This window comes from Squalius cephalus (genome assembly GCF_949319135.1).
Source record: "Squalius cephalus genome assembly, chromosome: 19".
NCBI lineage: Eukaryota > Metazoa > Chordata > Actinopteri > Cypriniformes > Leuciscidae > Squalius > Squalius cephalus.
In genome coordinates, this window is record NC_137140.1 from 27,767,626 (window position 1) to 27,791,133 (window position 23,508).

The 23,508-nt window shown below is 37.5% G+C and overlaps 1 long non-coding RNA gene across 1 annotated transcript; it reads right to left on the reverse strand.

The window, feature by feature from the left end:
* Window positions 1-9,593: 9,593 nt before the first annotated feature.
* Window positions 9,594-22,538, reverse strand: LOC307146593. Its single transcript, XR_013819129.1, has 7 exons — window positions 22,430-22,538; window positions 21,310-21,425; window positions 20,593-20,714; window positions 18,215-18,418; window positions 13,583-13,619; window positions 13,001-13,118; window positions 9,594-10,707 (listed from the first exon to the last, which is right to left on the reverse strand). It is a non-coding gene; the product is annotated as an uncharacterized lncRNA (long non-coding RNA).
* Window positions 22,539-23,508: the final 970 nt, after the last annotated feature.

Consider the following 23,508-nt stretch of genomic DNA (forward strand, 5'->3'; position numbering starts at 1 on the left):
CAAACGATTTGTCATGATCACCCCTCCCCCATTCCCTCTCTTTCTATCTCTCCATCTCTTCATCTCTTGTCCTCCCCATCCTTTTCATTAATCACCCAGAAAAAGCCCCATCATATAACATTAGCTGCTTAGGGGTTATTCAGGGCCTGTAGAAACAGTTCCACTACTGTGCCAGGGGTATCATGGTCATTGGCATACTGTAGCATAATCCGAACGCTATAATTAGAGTTCTTGTTTTCATGCTCAGACAATAAAAACTGTTTACCCAGATGGCAGGAAGTCATGGCTTTTGCTCTGAATGAGGAAAACGGATTGCAGAACACGAAAAACAGGTATTTCCCAACAATGGAAACAATGACATGACACTCTTTCACCATCCTCCCCTGCATGATTAATATTCTTTTGCAACACACATTGCAAGAGCTGACTTGCTCAGAATGTAGCAGGACTTTAAATGCTGTACTGTTGATAATGCAATTCAAGGAATATTCCGGGTTCAGTACAAGTTAAGCTCAATCAACTGCGCTTGTGGCATAATGTTGAATACATCAAAAATGTATTTCCTTTTCTTTAAGAAAAAAAAAGAAGAAGCTAAAATCAGGGTTAGACTGAGGCCCTTTCAATTGGAACCATACATAAAAATAAATAGTTAAAAATAAATTTAATGTTGTTTCAAAAGTATATCCACAAGATCTAAACAATATGTGTTAACGAGTTTAGAATGATAAAATTGCCTACTAACATTTATTTGTGTAAAGTTATATCCAATTGTACAACTCGTAATGCCGTAAACCCCAAAACAACTGTTAAAATGATTATTTAAACAAGTTTAGAGTTCAAATAATACTTAAGTGTTTTATAAATTACAATATTTCACATTCCTGCCTCCCATTTACTTCCATTGTAAGTGCCTCACTGTAGCCTTTTTAAATGAGTAACGAACATTATGCTACATATCCTTTCGACTGAACTTGAACCTGAAATATTCTTAAATATAACCTGAAATATTCTCGATTTTTGCTGTTTTTTAAAGAAAGTCGAAACAATTTTTTGTGGTAATAAAGATTATGCCACACATACCGTCAATTGAACTTGTACTGAATCTGAATTATTCTTAAATATAACCTGAAATAACCAAGATTTTTGCTTTTTTTTTTTTTTTAAAGAAAATGACATTCAAGTCGATTTTTTTTTTTTTTTGTAATCAACATTATGCCATAAATGCGGTCAATTGAGCTTAACTTGTACTAAACCCGGAATATTTCTTTAAAGATATGTGTTGCAAAATAACATCTGTGCACACTGATTTTTATTTTCCGGAATGTCTAAGTGTTGTTCACTAATCCATATAACAGGATTTGGAATCCAATTGGTACAGCTTAAGTACAGTTTCACAACAAGGAATAGGCGTAGATTACATGGCAACGAAAAAAAGAAGCACATTCCTATTGTCACTAGCCCGTTTGCGTACTCCCACATGTACATCTGGCTCACTGTGCAACAGCAGCTTGAGATAATGACAAAGAAAACAAGCATGCCTTCAGCAGGACAACACATTTGCCTGGAGTGGACCTACTAGGGTTTTTCTGCTTTCCCCCCACCTCCGTTTTCCTTCTTTCCGACTTGCTTCCTTTTTTCTTTTTCTTTCTCTCCAGGCCCAACGTCTGTCACTGTGAGGTAGATAGACTGCACTCGTGTCTTCTTGGGGGTCTAAATGCCACCTGGCACCATCCAAGAATGGGCCGATCTATTCTCATTTTCCCAGCATACGCAGGGGGGGCCGGCGGGTACAGCAGGAGAGACGCTGCCTAAGAATTCAACAGATTATGATGAGAAAAAAGGCTGATAAATAAAGTTATGCACAGAAATGAACAGTCAGTTTTTTCATATGCACGTTCAAGTATTTCACATCACTACAAAAAAGGATTATTTGGTTATATCAAGGAAGCTTATGTTAGTCTCGACGAAAAAAAAAAAAAAAAAAGATAAGATCAAATTTCTCATAATTGTGACATAATTATTACTCATTATCTCACAGTTGTAACTGTACATGTTTTACAAAAACATCTGCTTATTATTTGATGTGTATCTCAGGTGCTCTGTGTGGAAATCAAACTTTTTTTTTTGCTATTGATTAATTATTTAAAACCACCGTTTAGCTAAATGGATGAGAGAGAGGAATGAGAGAGAATTGTATGCATGTAATTTCCGTGTTTATACCGTGTTTATCTGTCGTCCTGAGCAAGATACACTAATGCAGAGAAGCTTGACTGAATTCCAGCACTTGCCACAGCTGACATACCCGTGCCATTCAAGACCACAAGCGTATGGGTGATGATAGCCTATGAACACGCTTAAAATGTTCTCCATGCTTTTGGCCCTCGCACAAAAAAACAGTGGAGGCGAGATGCACTCCACTTCCATTGAAAGCAAAACTACAGTGCTGAAAAGCAGCATCTACAGAGTCTACTGACAGCAAATGGCCGGCAGCTACAGTCCCTGAATAGGCAACACCACCATGCAAAAACAAACGCTCTTGCACAAACTTAGCATTCATGCACCTTTCAAGAGGCACCCTGCTCCTTGCCCAAATATTTGTCTTCCTTTCTTCCTATACATGTATTTATTTTGCTGATCAATGCCTATATACATTCATCACAGCAGAACACCACCCTACCCAACACACACACATACATTTCTAGCTATAAAAGATTTATCACATGGTGTAATGGGGTACCTGGCGAACAGCGTGAGCTGGTAATTAAATACAGGTCTGTAAATGTCACTGTTTTTAATACCATGGCAGCAGTGACGCTATTTTTATTTTTGTTTGGTCTTAATTGTCACCCTCGGTCCGCTTGTTACGGCCGTCTCCTCATTACACCGCCTCGTCCTCACTGGCTTTGTACGACAGAGTGTTTTACGTTTAAGAATCTCGTTCAAAGGCCTTTGTCACTCTGACACGCGAGAGGGTTGGGAAGTGAGACTGAAAAAAACTGATTGAATTAGTGTTGGATGGCCATTAAAGCAGGACATTTTGACAGGGCTGGAGGACACTAGACTACCTGGTGGGGAAGGCGAACAGGTTGTGGTGGCGGCCGCTTGTAGTTGTGTATGGCACACTGAGGTTTGTTTGTTTTTTGCTGTGGACCCGGGAGAGAGCTGGCCATGTGCCCGGGATCAAATAGAGATGGAAACCTGCAGCATGTGCTGTGTGCTTGAGGGTCAGAGTTTGTAACACACACACACACAGATTAAATAAATAATGCTGAAAAAATAAACACAGATTTACATATATTTAAGGGTGTTTTGGTTTACTTACCATTCTGAACATACAACTTTTAGGAAGTACATGCATTCAATTACATTTTTTTTAAGTCATAAATAAGCATAAAAGGTAATAGGCCTATAAAAATGAGTTGGAAAAAAAAAGCACATACAATTTTACCATTTAAAACCATGCATGGGAACCATGCATAACACTTGTTAGAAATCTTACTAGAGTTATTAAATCTAAAAAGGAAATTGGTATAATGATGGCAGAAATTAAGTTAGGGCAACTTTCAGTTCAGTCAAGACATTTCACTGAATGCTTTTAATTGAAATAATAATTAATTCAACAAAATAAGCCATAAGGCCATGAAAACTGTTGCCTTCATTTTTTTAAGTTCTATGAACACCTTTTACATTTTGCCTTTCCTTTATAGCTACAAACAAGGTGGATATACGGTATATATCTAAAAGTATTGGATTTCTAAAAAAGAAAGAGTGTCTCTTTCACAAATGTGAGAGATACTTACAAAAACTATAGAAAAGTGAACTAGAAAAGTGTTTCTTTGGCTCAAAAACAACAAGGGTAATATATAATATACATGTCAAATATTAATCATAAACTTTAATATGATAAATTCATATTAAAAGCTTAAAAAACTTGAAGCTGCAAACGTAGAGATATATTAGAAACTACAATTTGGAAAATAATTAAATCATTTAAAAAAAGAAACCTCAAATAAAAATGAACAACATTTTACACTGTAAAAATGCAATCTTCTTCACAGAGATTCAAATCGTCAGTGGTTTATATTTGAACAACTGCTGTAAGTACAGAAAAAGCACAATGAACTACTGAAACATATTTGAATCTAACATCATCCCACAAGCCGTTTATATTATTGTCCTGTGTGTCTTTGTCTATTGTCCAGTGACAATACAAAGCATTGCAAGTGCATCGCCATCCGCCATCTCAAACCGGTGAAAAGACAAGATTGCTTTTGTCCGCTGCAATGCTTCCCTCCTGACTCAAGCCTGAGCCCCCACCCTCTGCCAATTAACTGTGTGACCATAATGGATGTTGTTTGGCATGTTTTGCTGTGGGCAGATTGAATTAGCAGCCGGGTGGGGTTCGACTCTGAGCGATTTGAATGATTAGCTTAACGTCTCTTACAGCGGTAATGAAACACAGTTATGCGTTCCCTCAGTTCTGTTAAAACACACACACACACCTGAGAGTGAGGTGAGGGAGGAAAAGAGAAAGAGGAGGGTGCTAGAAGGGGGAATCAGACGATACACCGAACAGATGGATCTTGCGTTCAAGCACTTGAGTTCCTGATGAAGTGATTCTATTATGAGACACCCCCTTTTTTCAAGCTTTGTGAAATCTTGAATTAAATAAATGTGTCATTTGGGTGGCTTTACCTCTCTCTCCCTTTGTGTCCATCCAGCCTTTCCCCTTCTCCACCCACTCGGTCCCTCGTCTAGACCTTGAATGTTTCCTTTCCCCTCTCTCTCTCTCTGGAAAAGTGAAGGCTCAGATAGAGCGCCAGACACAGCTTTTAACTTAATTCTGTTTGCATATGAGATCAATTAGCTTTTCAACGGAGTTGTTTCACTGATTATTCAGCCCTGTTTTCAATTACGCCACGCTGCCGCGGGATTTGCGGAAAACGGGGCAAATCCGGCCATGCTAAGTATGACTTTTCCACTCACTTTGATTGGAGGAAGTGTCATGATTTCTTTGCATTGACAAGTGTCTGCTCCTGATACTACTTCCTTCTCTTTTATCATCTATGCTGCTTCTGAAGGAGAATAGTTGCCTTGAGCAAGAGCCCAGCGTTGTGTGCTAATTTCAATTCACTTTACCGGGATAGTACACAGTTGTCCCCCTGGGACATCTTTGACACTTGTTATTTCATTCCATCAGGTTGCCAATATTACAGAAACATTATTTGTTGTTGTTTTATTAGTTTGAATATCAATTTATCAGTTGTCCATGGCTAAAGTTTATTTAATTTGTGAGATCTTCTGAGATGCTCATAAATCATCACCTCTAATGGATCTATAAAGAAATCAATCAGCAAGTTGGCATATTTCCATATGAAATTCAGAGTTTCATCAATTTTTCGTAATACAGTAAGTGCCTCGGTTCAAAGTAGTCTCACAGCTCATTCCCTGGGTTATAAAACACACCATGTTGCAGATTTAGAAACCCCAAACATACTGCAAATCAATCGTTACGAGCACAGTGTGCCCCACATAAACGGAGCACATAGAGACCTTTCACGGCCTCCTGTGCATCTCATCTCTCACATTACACTGCAGGCCAAAACAAATTCTCTTCTGATATCTAACTTGCCCATAGATAAGTTAAGTTAGTGCGTTTTACATGCCTATTTGCATAGGTTCAGGGTTCAGGCTGCTTATTTTACGAAAACGTGTGACTTCCATGGAAATTTATGTGAGGTGGGTGTATATGTACATATTCAACAAACCATGGCAAAAGTCAATAACCGAAAGTTTTGCTTCTCGTCAGCATGATGTTGGCTGAAACTCAATGGGGATGTGTGTGTGTGTGTGTGTGTGTGTGTGTGTGGGGGGGGGGGGGGGGCATGCCCACTGTTCCCAACTGATTGTCGGATGGGGTGTGTGTGCGGGGTTAGTGTTTCTTCAGAAGTTCAGAACAGTTTACAACCCTCTGGCTCCACTGTCATCAGACATTTTTCAAAAACAGCTGTAAATCAAAGCAGTGTTTACACAAGAATCCAGATCATCGATTAAAAGAATCAAAATTCTGCAAGTATACTGCGTCGTTCCAAAAAATATCCTCGCTGTGTCCTTCATTTGGCCAGAGACTTAAAGTTCCCATTGCAGAGACCCCCAACACCACTATGTGTGTGCGTTTATCCCTAGGGGTTTGTCCACAGTTGATAACGTTCCATCGAATATGTGTGTGTGTGTAGTCAGTGCATGTGTGCACATTGATGTCTGCTACTGCAAGACCGACCACCTAGAGGTGCTATCAAGATCTAATTCTCCATTGAAGTCACCTGCCCAATGCTGGATCTTTGTGTAAAGCCAAGAAAAGAAAAGAAAATACCCACCATCCCTCATTGCGATAACATAACTTTAGAAAAGAAAGACCTGGAGAAATGGACTATCAGGTCACCCAGCCCACATCACACGTTTGTTCTAAACAGGTGTAATGATCCAGTACTTTCCACACTGCTGGAGAGCAGAACAGGATCAGAATTGCACAATTGCACAGCAGGAACCGGCTGGGACACGGAGACTCAGGATGACAGTAACAAGTGGTGGCGTGGACAGTTGGTGTTATAATTACATCACGAACGGGTCGTTAGCAGAAGGTCAGCACGTTCTGACTCCACACCTGGCGACGGACACGCCGAAAATGACTGTTGATTAGCGCATGCCGAACACACCTTGTTTAAATCCCTTACGAGTCTCAGCATGCTTAAATTGAAAAGCGAGATCTAGAAAATCATTAAGAGCAAAATTAAAATAGGAAAGAAAATAATGGATCGGGCAATACGTCAAAGGCTTCTAAAGGCGCGCTTATTATGTGCGAAAAGCAACCCATGCAGTCCCTTCCGTCGTTTCAAATTAACAGATGCCCATTTTAGAGGATGCCACATGCCATTAAAGCCACAGCAGTCCTGACTGCACCCATAAAGGTTTACTGCCATCAGTAAATGAAGAAATAGAGGCAAAGCTCACATGCAAAGACATTCACCGGGAAGCCCACATCTGGATCTTAAATTGTTCCTCATTTGAATCGAATTTGCCAGTCGATTCAGTCTAAGAGAAAAACGGTCATTGATTCAGACTTACGGCGTAACAGGGTTTTCACTCTGACTCTTGGCTTGGAGCAAACAGAACTTATATTGACATCCTGAAACAAGGACAAGCATAAAAGAATGAACTAGTTCACATTCCTTCTTTACTTGTTTGCAAAGAATAGCATTCACAAAAATGCTGGCAAATGTTTTTTTTTAACTGACTGTAAAAAATGACAAAAATAAAAATGTCTTTATATTCATGAAACATCTTTCAAAACCATTATAAAAATAATATCACAAAAAATTCTAAATAATTAACAAATATTAGGTTTTCGAACTGTGAAGAAGCAGCTCATAAATCTGGATTCTGGAACATACTAATTATCAAATCTGGATGCATAATTTTTTACATATGGGGTGGATTTGTCCTTTTATTTATGGAGAAGGGGGGTTAAAATGTATTTACATCAACAAAGCCCTATAACCTGTACAGTACCTTCAGTTTTGGAGGGAAGCGTTTCCATGGAGACACAGTAAAGCCACATGAGATTCCTCAACTGTGATAGTGCTATTAAAACAGTAACGTTCCCAAATGGTTACATTTCCATTTCGCAAAGGTTATGATTGTTTAATTTGAATCTCCTTTGATAGAGTGAAGTATGATCTGCTGTATTCTGTCTTCCAGAAAAATGTTGTGATCACTCTGTTATAAAACTGTTTGCACAAGATTCACTGTTCTTTATGTATTGTTGATAACATTTAGCCCTTAAACGCATACCTCGGGTCTTTAGTGACCCGGGACGTTATTCAACATTCTTAATATTCCTCAATCAAATCATTATAAACAATTTAACAAGAAAATAAAATAAAAGAATGCCTGTTTTCCCATTGATTTTTTTTTTTTTAAATATTGTATAGGATCACTAATGACCAGAGGTGTGTAAGTATATTTTTTCTGTGCAATTCACCTTTATTGCACAAGGTGACAATATCTGATACTCAATGATAAAGTGACGTTTCACTTATTGTCACTACAGGCAGAAAACAAAAGAAAAGGAAGTATCATCAGCAAAACTTGAATTGGCGATTTACTGCAGAGCAAGTGCTGACCGCAATCAAATATTACTGTCACTGTCACTTGATGGTGAATCTGCTGAAGGAGCTGTCAGCGATCAAAATATTGATTTTGAAGATTGCGAATATGAGCCAGATGCTTAATGTACTGGAAAATGAGCTCTGACAAGGACAGTGATGATGGTATAAAATATCTGCTCAAACTGAACCCTTCCAAGCTCCAAAAGGAAACAAAATATGCTTTAATTTATTCTTCTGTAATTGAGACAGAGTTTTATATTATCGCGACAGGGAGAGATCCATCCGTGCTAGATATAGATCTGGGTCGCTAAAGACCCGAATATGTAATAATGATTGGTGAAACATTCATGCATTTAAGGGTCAAAGAGATAGTTCACCCAAAAAATGACAATTCTGTTATTAATTACTCACCCTCATGTCGTTCTAAACTTCCGTTCATCTTCAGAACACAAATGAGGATCTTTTTAATCTGAGAACTTTCTGTACCTCCATTGACAGCTACGCAACTACCACTTTCAAGCCCCAGAAAGGTAAAGACATCATAAAAGTAATCCATGTGACTCCAGTTATTTAACCTCAATTTTATGAAGTGACACAAGTGCTTTGTTTGCGGAAAAAAAAAGTTACCACTTTATTTACAAAACATTAATCTTCGACGCGAGTTCACGCAACAACGTCTGCTCTCGCGTCAGCACAATATCTATGCTTCATGGTGCTCTGGTGAACATGCGTTGGAGATTAATATTTTGTAAATAAAGGGGCAAATTATGTTTTTTTTGCAAACAAAGCAATAAGCATGGACCAGCAAAAAACCAACCAGAATACACTAGCAACTGAATAGCAACACACTAATAACTTGGCAACAACATAGAAATGCTCTAACAACTGCCCATACAACTCTAGTGACTTTTGGGTAAGCAAGCATTACTTTTCTATCAAAAAACATATAAATCTAGTTACCTTTATAGCGAAAGACATAAGTTATTCAAAATTTCTACAAGACAGCCCTTCTGTGCATTTTTGTCACCTGTCTCCTAAAGCAGACATACTGAAGGCCTCTATAAACTCCAGCAGAAGTGAGACAGTGGGCCGTAACCGCGCTGGTTATACAGGGGATAATGACAGCACAGCGGCGAACTGGTTTAGTGTGTCTGTCAGTCAGACAGTGCTGCCTCAGGCCCCTTGACACACCTATTTTATGGTTAAACGTAAAGCCTGTTTTCGCAGTGTGTGTGTGTGTGTGTGCGGGGGGATTTGCTTAAGGGGGTTGGTGGGTCGGTTGAGCGGGAACTGCTGAAGTGGCAGGTGGAAGCTTTCAGTGACAAAACAAACTCACTCAACATTTGTCTTCTCAGCAGTCCACTCAATCTTTTTGCACTCTTTCTCCACCTTTCACTATCTGTCTTTATTTCTTTAAGCCCCCACTCCTTTCTTTACTTTTCTTTATCTTTGTCTAAGCGAGTAAATAACCAAAAGCAACACTATCAACTTATCTGGGTGTTTCCTCGACTTTGGGCACTTTTATGTCCCAGGAATTGAACTGATTTAAGTTTTTGTAACATGAAGGTCCTATAAATGTATCACCTTTTTTATTATTCAACATTTAAAAAGTATGTATTTAAACTGCAAGTATTCAAAAAGTGTGAAAATATTATTTAATTGTGTGAAATGAAAGTAAATTTACACTACCACTCAAAAGTTTGTGGTCAGTGAGATTTTTTATATTAAAGTCACAATGAAACATAAGTAGCGACAAATATTTTCTTCCATATTCCATATCCATAATGTAACAGATTTTGAATGTGAGAGATCAGTAATCAAACGCTAGTCGGTTCATTTGTGTTCCTGATACTCCCAACATGGCATTTTACATATATACATTTATGTTGTAAACTAAAAATACTTCAATGTATACAGTGAACTACCTTTTCTAAAGGATAGCTTGACTTTAAATTCTGAGTAGGCCTATCTTGGCAAACTGCAGTTTCAAGTCTTTGACTCCCTCAGTGTCCGTTTTCTCCCCAGTGACTGTCCGTATCTTTCGCCCTTCTTCGTTTTGTCACTTAATCTTTGGCTCCATCGGTTTTAACTGTTTTGTCTCCATTTATCTCTCTCTCCCTCTCCCACTCCCTCTTTATCTCTTTCATTCCATCCTTTTTCTCTCTCTCCCTCTCTCTGAGAGAGCTTATTGTAGTGCCTGAGGAGGACATAGACAAAGAACGTTTACGCTTCCCTACCACCTCCTCTCTGTCTGTGCTTCCCTGAGGCGGTCTCCTCCACTATCACCCCCTCCCTTTCTCTCTCTATTTTCCACCACTCCCCCTGCCACTCTCACCAGGGTCCTGTCTCGCTCCTTCCCCTTTTTCTCTTGTTCATCGAACTCTGCTCTCTCCATGCTCCTCCTTCCCGCAGGTCTGTTGTTCTCACCATCCCGCTCCCTCCGCATCTATCGTCTCTCTCTTCGTTCCTCTCCCCGTGTCACAGACACCTCTGCTCCCTTGGCTCCCACACTGGCACATCGACACGCGGACACAACACACTGTAGGGGGGTGAAACATGTATGCTGCATTATTGACAGCTCTTTATACATAAAATCAACATGAAAGCAAAATTTATCCTAATTACTTTATCAATGCATGCTCCTCATCTTACTGTGCATAATTAATCAGTGCATGTTAAAGAAAAAACTCTGACACGATTCGGTTGACATCACTCTCTTAGAAGAAAAGGTTCTATATAGAACCTTAAAGGGTTCTGTCAGGCGCTTCATATATAGAACCTTTTAGGGGTTCCCATCATGTGATCACTTCATGTATTTATTTTTAATTAATTCACATTCATTGTTTATTTTGATAAAATTATATGAATTAAGCAGCTTGTAAACATACTTTATCACAAGAAAAAATTACCTGTTAAACATGAAAGTATTATGCAATCATTTAGGAAATTTCTACTTCGAACCTAAAACCTTTATGGCATAAAGAGTTCTTTAAAACTGAGTAAAGAACCCTAGCGTTCTACATAGAGCCCCAATTAAACTTTTTCTAAGAGTGCATAAACCATAACCTAGTAAATCAGATCATGGGTTGCAGATAAACCGATAATTATTTAAAAAAATATAGTAAAATAATAATATAATTAAAAACCAAATAAATGTAACATAAAACATTGTAATCAATTGTTTTAAATGCTACAAGTGAATTTTGGCATCATAAAGTATTAATATATATATATATATATATATATATATATATATATATATATATATATATATATATATTAATACTTTATGATGCCAAAATTCAAAATTCAATATATATATATATTGTGCATCTCTGTAACGTAAATACATTTCATAAAATACCATTCACAGTCCAATGTGTCACACTGATACTTCTAAACGTGTCATTTCACACCAGGTGTGTCATTAAGCATGTAGGACTGATTTACTGATTGCTGTGAAGAGAGCCATATACTGTACGTGATGTTGTGCATCCGTCTTATGGCCCTGTATCTGAGCAGAAGTGATATTTTAAAATCTGCCATATAAATGTAGGGTCCATATCGCAGGAGTTTAATTTAGACATGTCTCAGGCAGAGGGACATGCTGAGATGAACTACACTAGGCCCGGACAGCGGCGAGACGGGACGGGAGATCAGCAGGTGGTGGTGGTGGTGGTGGTGGGGGGGGGGGGGGGGGTCTTGGTTACACCCCCTCGGGAGCGAGTGACTGACAGCTTAACGTACTCCCATTAAAAAAGCTGTGTGACATGTTCCACATGCTTGCTGTGGAGGGGATGGGGGCCTGTGTTTGTAAGCGACGGGAGAGCTGAACCCTAGGGAAGGCCGTATGGTTTCAAAAAAGACGAGACAGGGTGACTGAAATAGTCCAAACCAGCAGCAATAGTCACAATGAACGCTAGACAAAAACTCAGACAACTGGCTGTTGTGTTCAGATTCAGAAATAAAAAAGATAATAAAAAAGAGAGACCATTTAAAGCCCACACAGACAGAGTTTCTATTGTTTACAACATGCAACCACTGGCATAGTACAATCATTTATAAAGTTCAGTAAATATGAAATGTGACCATTACACCCACATGTATTTTCAGACCTTTGCAAAATGTACCCTTTATTTGAAACATAACTTAATATGAGTAATGTTTTTGAAACACATTGCTGCATGCTCATGTTTTGCAACTCTCTGGTGAGAAATGCTGAACTATTTAAGTGTATTCCATTGCCCCCTGTTTTGACATTTTACATTTGTCTCTTAGGTAGCTGTGAAAAACATATGTTCTCGTCATTCTTTTTATAGTTTTTAATAAGTCAAACATTCATTCTGAGGATAAAGTGAGAGGATGTTTTCTCAGGAAATGGTGCCCTTTGAGACCCCATGGAATATTAGCTATTTACTTCATAGTTAACAGGTTAAACTAACATGTAAATACTATTTTCTATAATATATTTAGCTGTAAAAATATGTAAATAAATAAATATTTAAATAAATAATATTGGTACATTGTAAGGCTACAACCACAAATGTATGGGTTTTAGGCTATAACTACATATTCGATGATAATAGATTCAGCATCAGCTATTTCAAAACCATATTGGTTAACCACTAATCTGAATCTTGAGGAGAAACGTCCCCATCAATCTCTGTGTTGGTTACAACCTTGGTACTTTGGGCCTGAAAAGTACATAAAATTCGAAATAGTTTTTTCCTGAAGCTTTTTGGGCACCATTTCCTAAGAGTGGGCTGGGAACATTCTCAGACCACTTAATAAAAAAAAGCAGCTTTTTCATAACCTGAGATGCGACTACAGACCTTTAAAGCACTATTGCAGAAGTTCTTCATGATTTTTGGCTAATGTAGGTCTGAAATCCACAGTTCAGCAACTTGCAAGCCTCCTCAATATCTCTGGAATCTACCAAATGAGCCCAACCTGAAGAAAGGAAATGACTCATGAGTTCATGGTAAACTATTTGCGTGAGAGATATGACACTCCAGCCTTCCATCAAGAACAGCCTCACACTCTCTCATCATGAAAGAACTAGCCGTGATATACGAGAAGGTTGCACAGATTATGATGATGACAGAGATCCTGTTTGTTTAAAGGGTGACAACGGCTCAAATCAACCTTACAGAGTTTAGTTTTACTGAAGAGTCCAGCTCGAACTGCGGATGATTGTAACTCAAGCTTAGTGGGGCAGATGTTGTCGAGGTGTAGTCTCAACACTAAAGCAATTGTGCAGATACTATGTCATTCATCTCAATTGCTCCTTGAGAGTCCGTTAATCTTAGTGATATAAATTTCGTAATATAAAAATCACACGTGTACACAATAAAGTATCTGGACATTTAAAGGGATTGTTCACCAAGAATTTGAATTTGTCATTACTTACTCACCCTCAAATTGTTCCAAACCAGTCCTCATTTCTCTCTTCTGCAGAACAAACACAAAAAAACATATTTGGAAAAATGCTGTTTAATAAGGTTAAAAACAACACTGGAACCCACTGACTTTCATAGTATGGGCAAAAACAAAGAGACATTTTTCAAAATATACTTTATGTTCCACAAAAGAAAAAAGAAATAGCCATTCAGGTTTGAAACAACACGCAGGTGAGTAAATTATTATTAGAAAATAGATATAGATTACTGTAAATGTTTTTGAAAGAATTCTTATGCTCACCAAAGCTACATTTATTTGATCAAAAATAGAGTAAAAACAGTAATATTGTGAAATATTTTTACAAGTTTAAAATATTCAGGTTTTATATATATATATATATATATATATATATATATATATATATATTATTCCTTTGATGGCAAAGCTGAATTTTCAGCATCATTACTCCAGTCTTCAATGTCACATGATCCTTTAGAAATCATTCTAATATTCTGTTTCGGTGCTCAATAAACATGTTAAAAACAGTTGTGCTGCTTCATATTTTGTAGAAACAGTGAAACTTGTTTTTCAGGATTCGTTGATAAATAGAGTTTAAAAGAACGGCATTTCCTTGAAAAAATTTAATGCATCCTTACTAAATAAAAGTTTTTTTTTTTCTTGAAAAGGGGGAAATCTTACTGACCCAAACTTTAAACAGTAGTGTATTTTAAATGATAAAACCATATATATTTTGCTCAACACAGATACTTTCTGGAAGTCAAACGTTAGTAAATCATGCACATAGTTGACATGATGAATGACACCAGTGGTTAAACCTGTATAAACTGACTTCATACATCCTCTAAAAGTCACTGCAAAGAAAATAAAAAATAAATCTGCATTTCATTTCTGAGAAAAGGCCTAGCATCATTTGTTCGCAGATGACACTTCATAAAGCAATGACATTCAAACAGTTTAAGAGAGGGTTTCTCTCTGGGGCCTGTATAATACATCGCATTGATTTTATTTGGCCTTAAAAATGAATGGTTGTAAAACTACATTGTATGATTCTTGTAAGGAGAGGTTAAAAAGTTTAGGGGCCAGTTTCGCTCTCACCTCCATTACAGTAAAAAGAGAGAGTCTTCCTCTGTTCCTTTTAGAGAGTAGATGGCCAAAGCCCTGTGAGGGATCTTTTTTTTTGTTTTTTTTTGTCTGCCATCAGTGTTTGCTGGTATGTTGCCATGGAAACTGCTCGTGGTGATGGCCACTGCTGAGTGGGAGTTTAATGAATGGGGGGGGGGGGGGGGGTAGATGGTTTCTCCCATACATTAGAATGCAAGCATCATAACAACTGCAGAATGTAGAGTCTCACACCATCAAGAGCTTGTATAGGTGATGTGTGTGTTCATCCTTGTATATGTGTATATGGTGGCAGCTTGTTTGTTCTTAGTGTGTCATGCGATATAGGCTTATGTGTGTGTGTGTGTGTGTGTGTGGACAGATCTTATCATTCAAAGCTGGACCCTTTGTTGATGAGAAGACGTCAGAGGGAGTGATTGATGGAGCTGTGAGTGATTCAGTGAGATGAAAGGATGGAGAGTCCTTGCTAACCACACACACACACAAAAACACACACATACACACACGCGTTATGATTGATACTTTCAGACCTGTGATCCACTTAGCAAATTTAATGCAATATATATATCGACAAGATCACAATTTTTCAAAGAATTCAAAGATCCATTTTAAGCAACAAAAATCAGCTTGGATATCATGCTAAATATCTATATTAGGGTGAGCAAATGATGACAGATTTACAATATTTGGGTGAACTATACCTTTAATGGTCTTTAATTGTGTCAGAGTGCACATACACACAAATATGCACACTCGTACACACCTGTCATACTGATATTGATTGATTGCATGGCCCCGAGAGTGAGTCTGCCGACACCAAAGAATGAAAATGGAGTAGAATGGCTGAGGGGTGAGGGCTTTACGCTCTCTGTACTGACTCAGCATGCAGACAGAGTCGCACACACACACACACACACACGCGGCCCACCCCCCGTCAGCTGGAGGGTTTCTTGCCACGGCTGATGCTGCTGCCACATTCTTCATTGGCTCAGTGTCGGCTGCACACGAGCACACACACATACAAACAATGCAGACAATGCACCGTCTTTCTCTCTGTATATTCTCTCTCACTGTCATTGTCACACTCGCAAGCAATGTGTATTTGTGTGTGTCTGTGAAAGCATGTGCTACATAAGCTTTATTATGTGTGTGCGTGTATGTGCCATGGTGGACTATTATACCTGTGGAGAGCTTTCCGTTAGCATTCACTTTCTTCTCAAAGGCAGTTGCTCGACTGGCACATGAACAAGTCATGAACAAGTATACGGCCTGGATGCTGCATTCATGGGCACTCAGTTCTAGAAACTTTTTTTGAGCCAATCATTTAAGTCTTAAAGGAACACGCCAACTTTTGGGGACTTTAGCTTATTCACCGTATCCCACAGAGTTAGATGAGTCCATACATACCCTTTTCATCTCCATGCGTGCCGTAACTCTGTCTGACGCACCCACCGCTAGCCTAGCTTAGCACAAAGACTGGAGGTAAACGGCTCCAGCTAGCATACTGCTCCCAATAAGTGACAAAATAACGCCTGACGCCAACATACTGGGAACTATATTCTCAGATGGCGAAGCACTTCTACTTGGGCGGAGTGATTTACTTGCAGCACCTGAGAAGCCCCGTGGTGAGGAGCAGAGAGTTCGCTCAGAGTTGGAGTAAATCACTCCGCAGAAGTAGCAGTGCTTCGCCTTCTGAGAATATAGTTCCCAGTATGTATACGGTTAGAAGATGGCTGTCTCATGTGACCTTGTTATTTGTACACACTGTGACTTTACAAATCACAACATATAAATAGGAAAATGTTGGCGTTATTTTGTCACTTATTGGGAGCAGTATGCTAGCTGGAGCCGTTTGCCTCCAGTCTTTGTGCTAAGCGAGGCTAGCGGTGGGTGCGTCAGACAGAGTTACGGCACACACGGACATGAAAAGGGTATGTATACTATGGACTCATCTAACACTGGGGGATACGGTGAATAAGATAAAGTTCCAAAAAATTCGGCATGTTCCTTTAAGGTAACTAAAAAAACTAAAAAAAAAAAAAAAAAGACACTACCGTTCAAAAGTTTGGGGTCAGTAAGACTTTTTAAAAAAGAAAGAAAAGAAAGAATACTTTTGTTCAGCAAGAACACAAAATTGATCAAAAGTGACAGAAAAGATGCCGTTTCAAATGCTGTTCTTTTGAACTTTATATATATATATTAAAAAAGTGTATCATGGTTTCCACAATAATATTAAGCAGCTATTTTCAACATCGATTATAATAATAAAACAAGATATTGAGCACCAAAACAGCATATTAGTATGATTTCTGAAGGATCATTCAGCTTTGCCATCTCATGAAACAGTTATTCAAAATTGTAATAATATTTCACAATCTTACTGTTTATAATTTTTTGTTGAAATAACACTTTTTTCCCCAAAACATTAAAATAATTGTAAAATATTATTTGAAAATTATATAAGGAGAAAGGAGTTTTATATATATATATTTCTTTCTTTTTTTTCCTTTTTTTTAAAAAGAAATACATACATTTATTCAGGAAGGATTTACTGAATAGACAAAAAGTGACAGTAGGAACGTATATAATATTATAAAATACTTCTTTTCAATGTTCCATTCATCAAAGAATCCGGTTACAATGGTCTTCTATCTAGATCTATCTATCTATCCATCCATCCATCCTAAGTAACGATGCACCTACAGTATGTCAACTAACTCTCATTAGAATAATATAGAATAAATAATACAATTTATGAGATTATTTACAAATAGTTATCTATTATATATATATATTCTATTCTGTTCTATTTAATTACTTAAAATAGTCTACAAAATCTGCTTTGTCATTATGGAGTGTAGAATGATGTGGGAAAAAGATCATTTATAGCAGTTGCTGTAACAAAATGTGAATATTTTTGCATATAAATATATAATACATTATAATTATTTTTGTATATAACTTAACGTAATGCAATTTTATTCTATTTATATGCTGCTTGCAAATTTTTTTTTAATCCATCAGAAAACACATGCCTTTTGCCTGCATGGTGTAGTTATGGCATCTGCCAGCACTGCCCAACTGCTGAAACCAACCAGCCAAACCTTGACCCTCCTGGTGTGTGCCTGGCATAATTTGGTGGAGCACTCATGATACACTCAAGCTGATAAAAGCCTTTTGAAGTGCCAGAGAGCATGCTCTTTCCTTGTCGATCTACACTTTTAAAAGAAGTGAATATGACCTAGCACACAGCACTTAAATGTCCAATATTTCCATGGTTTCTCATTGATCCTAGTCACACCCCTTCTGATGAATAATGACTGACTTCTGAGACAAGACGATCATTGCACCACCAAACTGTCATCTTGAAAATGTTGATAGGCTCAATTTTTGTCTTTTGTAAAAAGAAAACAAAGAAAGAAAAAAAAAAGATGATATGTACATCACTGTTGAATCGCTTTGAAGAGATGCTTATTACTTTCAATCAACACTCTCTTAACACCTACTCATTAGTCCGGTCCAGATGTTCTACGTATTTGTTCTCTGTTTGCATATATTTCTCTCTTTCTTTTCTAAACGTGCATCACCACCAGCCATCTGTCTCTCATAAGGGGGCTTGCAGGTCCATCTCTCCTCTCCATCACACACCCAAAACACACGTCACACACCCCGTCCTGAAGAATGCGGTGACTGGAACGGGATAGCAACAGCTGGATACACAGGAGAGAGACAGCGAGACAGATAAACATGTGGAACAGTAAACAGAATATACAAATCCTTTTATGGCTTACAAACATAGGGACAGTAAACAAAGCCGAGATGACTGTGGTTTATTAGCCTCAGAGCAATGTGGAAATCTTTAGTAGAACCAGACTATGATCATCTCTACACTTATTTACCAAAAAAATGATTGCTAGTCTGGTTTTGGTCAGTGTTGTTTTGACAGGTCTAAAAAAAACAAGTGTCATGACTTGCATGAGTTGCATTTAAAAATTTGTTAAAACAAATTTTAGAGCTTGAAATACATACAATTCGAAAAGTGATGTATTCATTTATTATTTAACTATTTTAAAATGCAGTATTTATTATTTTCAATTTTAGTTAAACAGGTTTAAATATTTCTCTATGAATTCAAAAAATAAAATGATTGAAAAGTTATTGCCATTTAAAAAAAAATCAAAAATATGATAATTATTTATTTTTAAGTGGCACTCCTAGCTCTCCATATACCCATATACCCATATACTAAAAAAATATATAGAATAATAAACAGAAGAGATGAAACAGTATGAAAAGTTCATATCATAATTATATAATGACAGTGACGTATAACTTAACTACATGTAGGCTACTTACTATAGAGTTACGGTTAGGGTTAATTATGCATAATTTACTGTTATTACTATAGTAAGTATGTAGTAACGTGTAACTATGTCACCTTAAAATAAAGAGTAAACCTTATTTTTAATGGAATATTGCAATTTTTATTATAAATAATTTATCATTGTGCATAATTTTTTTTTTTATTCACGTGCACGTACATTCGTAATATTTAGTCAAAATAACTTCCCCCTCCCACTATTATTATCTGATGACGTCTTTACTGGCGTGAGTGCAGGACGACCCGTCACTCACATGAGATCACAAACGACAACTATCTAATCAGTTTCGAATGGACAAAAACAAAGTCCCGCCCTACATTTATTCTTGTTTGAGAAGAGTTTCACTCAGATATAAGTCACAATAGGGAAGAAAAAACGATCACAACTTCCATTTCATGCCGACTTTAATGCTGGACAGTATTTACTGAGTTTCAAATACGATTTTAATGCTAATTAAAACTGAAATGGTCTAACTTAGCATAATTTACCGTCAAACCGGTAACTGTTTCATCCCTAAAATAAATAAAAAATTCGAGAGAATTCATCCTGTCTGAGCGGCCTTCAAGTCTACCTTGGACAGATTGACTAACTTGATTGCAAAATGGATTACTGTGGACTGTAGGTCAGAATGTTCAATAAAACAATATATTCACTTCCAACGCCACTTTTTGTATGTCTATTTAAAGCTTCACTAATCTGCCAAAATAAATGTAATTTTCTTAATTTGGTGGCTCAGCCAATATTGATGTATGCAATTAATTGTAATTAATTCAATTAATTAACTGGCATATCATCTTACTAATTCAATTAAAATGATTAGATTGACAGCCCTAGTTTTTTTAACTTTCAGACAAGGTTTTATCAAGCCAACATCAAAGTTTGTCTTAACGAACTTTCCTTTTGTAGTTTTTTTGATTTTGAAGCGCTCCTCTGATGTGAAGTGGGGCATCAGTAGCAGCGTGCACTGCAGGCAGGAGAGGCCTTGCTTGCTTTGGAGAGGCAGATGTCTGGGAAAGCTTATCTGGGCCAGTTTGCGAGATACTTCATTGCAAGATGCTTCTACCCCCATGGAGCATCAGCATGGCACTGCAGGGGGAGCGTCAGGCGTGCACGACTAGACTGTACCAACATGTGTAAGTGGTTACAAAGATCAGCTACCACCAGATGAGCTTAGCATGGGCAATATCGATGCCAGAGGCAAAAGCTTATGTGTATACATACACACACACAGATCTCTCACTCACAGATTTCTACTCATTTTGTCTTCTTTTTTCCCCTCCAACCCTTAAACAAACAAATTCACTTTCATTAATCTAAGAAAACAATATTGTGTGCACACGGATATTTATGTATCAACACAGACACTGCTACACACAAAATGCACACATTTAAAATTAACAATAGCAAAAGTACTAAAATACAACTTTATACTTTACACTACTGCAGGAAGTATTAAAGGATTGGATCAACAAAAACTAAAAAATCTGATAACATTTACATACTCTTATGTCATTCCAAATCCATTTGATGTGTTTTTCCTCCATGGAGAACAAAATGAAAAGTATCTTGTATCAGGGCTCTTAGGTCCGCCAGCAAGGTCTCATCCTCTTAGAAGTCTCTTATGCTGCATTTATTTAATCAAAAATACAGTAAACAGTAATATTGTTAAATATTAAAATAACTTTTCTATTTTAATAAATGTAAAAAATATATATTTATTACTGTGATGACAAATCAGAATTTTCAGCATTATTACTCCTGTCTTCAGTGTCACATGATCCTTCAGAAATCATTCTAATATGCTGCTCAAGAAACATGTCTTGTTATTATTTTCAATGTTGAAAACAGTTTTTGCTGCTTAATGTTTTTGTGGAAACCATGATACTATTCAAACATTTGTGGTAATATATATATATATATAGAAGAAATGTTACTTGAGCAGAAAATCTGAATATTAGAATGATTTCTGAAGGATCATGTGACACTGAAGGCTGTAATAATGTTGAAAACTTCCATCACAGGAATAAATTCCATTATAAAATATATTAAAATAGAAAACAGTGAGTTGTGATTGGCGAACCGCTTAGAGCGTGTTTTCCTGAAATGTCATTCCCCTTACTATAACCGTGAGTTTCATCTGCTCAGGTGTAGAACAACATACAATTTATAATTGGAACTGTTAATAGAAAACACAACAACAAATAATAAAACATACTTACAGGTTGGGGTCCATAAACAACTGATTGTCCTGACAAAGTGGGAACTGCTCCGTCTTTCAGGAGAAGCTTTTGTGCGTAGCCGTCATTGTTCTCTCTTAGGTTCTGGAAGCTGTCCTCTGTAAAATGTGCAGCATACAGATAAACGTTGTTTTTAAAAAAAATTAAATTAACCACTGTTTTATAAGTTCATCTGCTTATGCCGGGTGCACACTGTCGGATTTTTGGCCATGATTTGGCCGTCTGAGACAAACTTTGCAAATCCTAAAAGATTCCTCTGATCCTAAATATGAAGTATTTGATCGTTAGTTTGACATGTTCACCGACAGCCGATTAATGACGGTTGCGAACAAATTTGACTGAAATTCTGGCAGTGGCAGAAGATTTGACTACAGTCCTGTAGTGTGACTTCTGTTACGAAGGCCGTTAAATTGTCTTCTTTTTCCAAGACAAGGCATGACCAAAATTAACGTTAGAGATATTTTATAGCCACTATTTCAATTCCGGCTTTAGGAAGGCCAAACAAGGGTTTTTTGGAACTGGGGTAAAAAAAGACTTTTTTTTGCTTTTCCGTGGGTGGGGATTATTTAAATGAGTGACATTGTGACTTCACAAGATCTGGAAAATGCAAGTTCTAGTCCCAATGAGCCGTTTGTTGTAGTTCTTAAACTGTTTTCTGTTAAAGAGAATATCTCCCTTTGGGGTGGACTTAGAGCTTTGAATCAGTGCAGATCTTTTTTTTATGCTCAAACAGCAACATTATACACCAACTAAAATTGAAAAAGTGAAATAGCATAATAGAACCCCTTTAAATGATGACAGATATTTTATTTTTGGGTGAACTATCCATTTATTGTAATCATAAAAATAGATAGCTATAGATATATAAAAAATGATCACTTTCATGATGTCATATGCATTGTTTGCGGCTTCCTGTGGGGAGTGGATTTCCAGTCTAAGTTTACTATAAATGTATTTTTAGTTTCGCAGATCGGGGAAGAGGGAGAGGAACGGAGCGCAGAGCCAAGGTGTGTTGATGGAGCTGCAATCCTGACCATCCCCTGGGCAGCACGCGGAGTTACAGTTACATGGACGAGGAGTGTGTGCAAGATCAAATATTCACTTGTGAAAAGTCCGCAGAGGCTGCAGCCTCCTCCCATTAATATCAGCTTCCGTCTGGATTTTGTCAGCCAAACCCAGTGGGAGGAAATCGTCTGTCATCAGGAGCGTACACGTGTGCGCACACATATACAATCACACACACACACACACACACACACACACACTGTTGCAAAGAAATGCAAGGAGAGGCACGCAGTGCACAATGTCAATTTTATAATTTGGTGATGTAGGAATTTTATACACATGATATCGTTCAGCAGACAAGTGTAGGATACCGTGAGCAAATTGGTGTGAGAATGAAGCCTGGTCCTGCATTCTCCCTTCTATATCAGATAATCAAGATTTGGCTTGTTTGCCTTAAAGCTAGCGGTGAAATTGTTTATGACTACCAACTGAATATTATTTTCTAGCCCCTCCCATTCTGAGGGTGTTTTAACGGTGGCCGTATTAATTCAAATCTGCCGGCAGTCGCGAGTAATCTCCCCCTCGCATTCGCCACGGTGCCACTGAGTGTAAAAATGCGAAAGGCGAAGCTTGAATTTCCAGGTATGTCCCTCTTTGGCTAATGTATTTTCAAGATGGAGGCGAAACATGGCTGCCGCCATTCGAGCGAGTCGCTCGTATGTATTCTAAATGGCAGATTATACACTTACGAGAATACTTAATTAGTTGGTTGAAGTGATTACACATTAATGAGAATTTATAATTTTGAAAGAACTAAGTGTTTTTTGCTAAAAATCAACTTAAAATATTATATAGTGTAGCTTTAATGTTGCCATGAAATCAAATTGACCATTCTTATTTTTTCATGGAATATTGCAGTATTTTTTTTTATTTGTCAGTGCGCATCATTATATATTTTCTTAATTCATGTGCCCTCTTAATCTTTAAAACATTAACTTGCCCACCCCATGGCAACGACATCTCTTCTCTGATGACATTTGGACATCCGCAAGGGCAGAGCAACAATGTGTGTGTGTGTGTGTGTGTGTGTGTGTGTGTGTGTGTGTGTGAGACATTCATATATATATAGCCTAGGCCAGCTAAAATAAAAATATATTCTAAGCCATATAAAATATA